The following is a 5,457-nucleotide window of genomic DNA, read 5'->3' as shown; positions in this document are numbered from 1 at the left end:
CATTGATGCGGGAAAAGTGAAAACACTCGATCTTACCATAATCATGTCGACAAAGATCCGAGTTTTTTTTTTTTTAATAACGATACTACCTTACCAATTTAAGAGGTCTTTTGATAGTATGGTAAGATATGCTCGTTCAATGGCTTATGAAAGGGTAATTCAATTCATGGCTTTGAAAGAAATATTCTTCGTTATTTCCATTAAATCTACAAGTCAAGAACCTTGCAAATGAAATAGAAATAGTCTTGCTCACACTTTTTCGAGCGAAACTTTTAACATTTGAAGAGACTTTTAAAGGAATTAATGTAGGCTTGGTTAAAAGGGTTAAGAAACGAAAAGATTCGTTAGGCCTAAAAAAAATTTTCATTGAAGGGTTTGAAGTTGGTGATCATCTTGGTATCATTACCATTATTCCTCCTTTGCTGGGGATTATCTTCTCGTGTAGATATTTTATTGGCTACAAGAGTCCAATACTAATTCTTTTGAAGCATTGTGAAATCACCTCCTTTATATTGGGGTCGATCTTTACACTCTTGACAAACACTTTAGGCTTTTAATTCCCATTGACAATTAGGCTTCATATCAACATTTTTCCATTTTTTTTCTTTTTTTCTTCTATTTCTTTTCATTTTTCTTTCTCTTTTTTTTTCTCTCATTTTTTGGGATTTTCTTGCGACACATTTTCTTGCAAAATATTCAATGACTTATTAGACTCTAATTTGCATTTCCATTAGCTCTTGAACAATTCAACACTTTGGCTTCTCGGGGTTTTTATCTTAAATCGATGTGGATTATGCTAATTCACCGTGGTAACTCATGTGCCTTACCACAGTGTAGGGATGATCACCAACTGGGTTGGGAAATGAATTTGTAGGCTCAATTGTGTTACGCGAAGGATAAAAGTGTGTACGATAGAAAAGAAATGCTCTTCATTATCTTAAGACACTTCAATTCTCATTTGAGTTCATCTTCAATAAAGACACTCGAACATTGATTCAAGTGAGAGAAAGAAAGTTTCATCCATTTTTCTCAAATTGTAATGTTAACTGTACCTCCATTTTGCCTCAATGTGAGGTGGTTCTTGATAAGGGTAATTTAAAAGAATTCTCCAAATACTTAGGCTCAAATAAGTGAAACAACAGTTTACCTACAATATTTAGGATAGAGAAATGAAATGTCTCTCATCATTTCAGTTCACGTATCTCTCATGAGAAAACTTTTTATCTTGAGGACATGGAACTTTTCCACTCAACTCATAGTGTATAAACAGGGGATTGAGTGTAGGAAAAGATTTGCCTTCCGTAATCCTGACACATCTCATTTAGTAAACTTAAGCAATTCCACATCATTCATTAAATTGTCTATGTAGATAAATTTCAAAATAGAAATTGATGATTTAGATATGCAAAAAGCCTATGTTAAAGATATGAGCTTATTATCTGGCAAGGGTTCCCCTCGAGTGGCCAAGCAAGGGTTGTCTCTTGTCGGATTTGGTGAGGCCTTGCCTGGGCAAGGGCGTGGCGGTCCTTGCCAGCAGACGGCAATGTCCTGGACTAGCTGCGGCCACAATTGACAAAAAAAAGAATATAAAAAGAAGAAATAAATAATAAATAAAAACACAAGAAAAAATAAATCAAAAATAAAAAATTCAAAAAAAATATATTTATAAAATTATAAAAATTATCCACATCAACGTTGACAGTGCTATGTAGGATGGCTGGCACCCACGTCAATGATTTTCGGTCAAAATTAGTTGGATGGACTGAAGAAGAAAATTGTCAAAATATTTAAAACTAGATTGACCAAATTGAAAGTTTTAGGACTGAATTACAAAAATGCAAAATGTTTATGACTTTTTTGATAATTTTCCCATTGAAGAGGTAATAACATCTAAAAGCCTTCATGGGATTTAAAGTTCATGATCTCAATTTAATTATGGGTTCATGTCATGAAAAACCTCAAACTGATACATCTGTAATAAATTTACCCAAAACTAATTCTTTGACGACAAGAATCCCAAATTGGTACACATGTGACAACTTTACCCCAAACTAATTTTTTGATCATCAAAAACCACAAACTGGTACACATGTGACAAATTTACCGTCCATTAAATTAGATTAATACCACGAAAAATCACAGATGAGTAAATATGTGACAAATAAAGGGGTAAAACCCTAAACTGGTACACCCGTCAACTGCCACGTGTCATTCAACTCAGCAATTTGATGGTAGAATTTAACTCAAACAAACAGAGCGTAAATTTGTCATATATATACCAGTTTGGGATTTTTTGTGGTAAAAAAATTAGTTTTGGGTAAATTTGTTAGAGATGGACCAGTTTGGAGTTTTTTGTGGTATTAACCCTTTAACTATTCAATATAGGTGAACTACACAATTGTTTTTTCAAGTAATGTAGCTATAGAAAACCTACTTTGACCGGTACACTTCTTCCAGGAATCCATTCCAGGCGAAGAAAAGTTTAATCTTGAGTAGATTTGGAATGATGCTTGCGCATGAACACAAGGCAAAAGGATAATTAAGGTTCTACGTATTCTTCGTAATCAACCTTGCCTATATTGGCAAAATCCCAACCAATGCACTAATTTCATTGTAGATCCAATGGACGCCGCTTTCAAAAGATTGACGGGAAACTCATAAATTTCCTCCATCCATTGGTTCTTCTCCTTTGCCGGGTCATCGGTCCTCAGCACCCTCCAAACCGCGCTGTTGCACTTGAATCAAGACTTGAAAGCTATTTGCCATGTCCGATGGCCTTTCCTAATCCTTCCTTTGGCCTTTGAATAGGCCAATTCGTATCATAATGAGCTACTCGATGTGTTCCTGAATCGGTATAGAGTGATTCGTGATGGCTCCGTGTGCCAATCAGTGAGCTCAAGGTTTTTCTCTATCTCGTTGAGAACAACTCGACCTCCAGCGTAGATGCAAAAATGCTCGAAGGCCTACTTGAAGTCAGGAACGTATTGCCTAATCTTCATCTTGAATAACTTCCTTGTGACCCAAATCTTGAAGAATGAGAGCTGCTTCGACATCGGGAGCACTAACGGGCCGACGGTTGTGATATTGGTCTTCAGGCTTCCCCGACGACCGACATCAAGTCCTTGGAGAGTGACACGCCAAATATCTTCTTCTCGTCCTCTCATTGGAACAATCAACTGTAGCTCTTGTCATCCAAGCCTTTGTGGGTGGACACGGTGTGGATGAGCTGGTACTTGGAGCGGCAGCGATAAAAGGACTAGTTGGAGAGGAGGATCGCTGCTCTGCCCATCCGGAAGAGGTAGTTCGAGGTGAGCATCGACCGGTCATTGCCGAAGTACCAATTGAGGGTGATGTTCTCGATGCTCACCATTAGGGCATAAGAGTTAGGGTGTACCTAGTGATTTATTCATAATTAATAAATTGAACAATAAGTTACAAATTGGTGTAGGCTTGGGAAAGCTCGAGTTAAGTCTAGGTTTAATGATCTATTAGCTGAACCACTAGGTGCATCCTGAGATAAGGTTGCAACAGACCTTAATTGAGATACCAATCTCTATTTTAAGTTGTTGATTTTTAGTCTATTATGTCAATTTTACCATTCACCAATTCCTGTTATTCCATTGATTTCGACCACCTCACCTATTCTAAATATTTTACTGGATTTTCATGCCTAACCAGTTTCTCGACCAATTCATCAATATTAACAAACGGGCTAATTATCAAGATGTCAATTTTCAAAGGGTCGTTCCCAAAGTGGTCAATTTGTGATTACCCAATTCAAGTTGTTAATGTTCATGTTGTCGATTATTTGAGTTGTTGACATTCATGTTGTCGATTACTTAGGTTGTTGATGTTCACGTTGCTAATTCTTTGAATATGTTATCAATGCTTGCATGAGAAATGAAGAGAGGTGAGCACATCATTATCATTACTCATGAATGAAAAGATGGTAATGATTTATATGAAAAGATGTTGTGTATTGGATGTTGATTTTTTAAAATGCGTGTTGATTTCATTGATGATGCAAGGGAGACCATATGTTTATAAAGTTACTATGTGCACTACTACCATATGACTAAATATGGAAAGTATTATGTTATATAATTTGTCACTCATAAATTAGTGTGACGATACCCTATGTGTCGGGATGCCCTGATAGTCAAGATGCTCCATGTGTCGGGATGCTTTAGGAGTGTTCGGGGGGAGAAGTAAGTAATATAATACATGTATCTGTGCATATATAACTACATATTGTTGACACCTAAATTTCGGCGCATCATTTAGTGGTTAATTGCATAGAAAATTAGGGATTAATTTTAACCCCTGAACAAAAATATTACAAATCGCATAGCATAAAGTTTAGGTTCATATAGATTAAGTGCATTTCGCATCGGATCGGCGGTGGTAAGCGAGCTTAAAATTCATCATGTAAATCGAGCTCGGGCACCGAACGAGACTCGGCTCACTCTGAAAGCATGGGCCGAAAATCACATGCAAAAGGGCTTGTTTGTCTTAAAATGAGCTTAAATTAGCCCATTATGCTTAATTAAAGAAAAGCCCAAATTAATTCAGCCCACTTAGAATTAAATTAAAGCCTAAACCTAAGCCCATTAGGACTAGAAAGCCCGGCTAATTGACCTAGGTTTACACTATAAATATATGTTTATGTCTCATAAACTTGGGAGGGGGCTCTCATAATTTTTAGATCGGATTTTTAGAGAGACATACGAGAGAATTTTGAGAAGAGAGAGAGAGAGAGAGAGAGAGAGAGAGAAGGAGATCGCCCGCCGCGCCGCACTGCACGCCTGCCGCGCCACCGCTCGCCTGCGAAGCCTCCGTCTTCTCCTGCCGCGCGCTGCTGCCCCCGCCATGTGCCACCGCCGCGCGCCGTTGCCTCCTGCTGCGCGCTGCCGTCTCCCGCCGTGTACCACCGCCGCTGCACGCCTGCCTGCCGCTGCCTCGTCGCACACCACCGCTGCCTGGACGTCCCTGCTCCGCCCGCCTGTGTCAACACTGCTCGCTGCATAGCCGCCGGAGAGCTGCCCTGCACCGCCGCTCGCTAGCCAGAGCTGCCCTGCACCGCCGCTCGCCAGCCGGAGCTGCCTGCACCGCCGTTAGCCCACCGCTTGTCTTGCCGCTGTTCACTTTGCACAGCCGCGGAGAGTCGCCCGTCCCCGCCTTGTTGGCCGCTGCCCGAGAACGCCGCTGCGCCGCCGTTCCCGTCGTGTCACCGTCGCTAGCCGCCACTATTCCCGACGTCACGCCGCCGCTCCCGACGCACCGCCGATCCGCAATCCCGATCCGCTACAGATTCAAATTAGGAAAGAAATCTGCAAATCAGGTAATTATCATATCCCGATTTGATTCGAATATTTGGTTGCCTAATTTGTGCTTATTGATATCTAATTTTGCATATTTAGATAATAAGCATTATTTCAATTAGGATTTTATTTCCTT

General features: G+C 39.9%; 1 pseudogene; it reads right to left on the bottom strand.

Annotated features, from left to right (window-relative positions):
• Positions 1-2,564: 2,564 nt before the first annotated feature.
• Positions 2,565-3,796, bottom strand: LOC130136815 (3-ketoacyl-CoA synthase 11-like; annotated as a pseudogene).
• Between the last annotated feature and the right edge of the window lie 1,661 nt (positions 3,797-5,457).

Source organism: Syzygium oleosum, unplaced genomic scaffold, assembly GCF_021117445.2.
Source record: "Syzygium oleosum isolate NSW1041296 unplaced genomic scaffold, Sole_v2.1 Sole_v2.01, whole genome shotgun sequence".
In the NCBI taxonomy this organism is placed as follows: domain Eukaryota; kingdom Viridiplantae; phylum Streptophyta; class Magnoliopsida; order Myrtales; family Myrtaceae; genus Syzygium; species Syzygium oleosum.
Note: the sequence above shows the minus strand (reverse complement) of the source record. Positions and strands in the feature narration are given on the sequence as shown.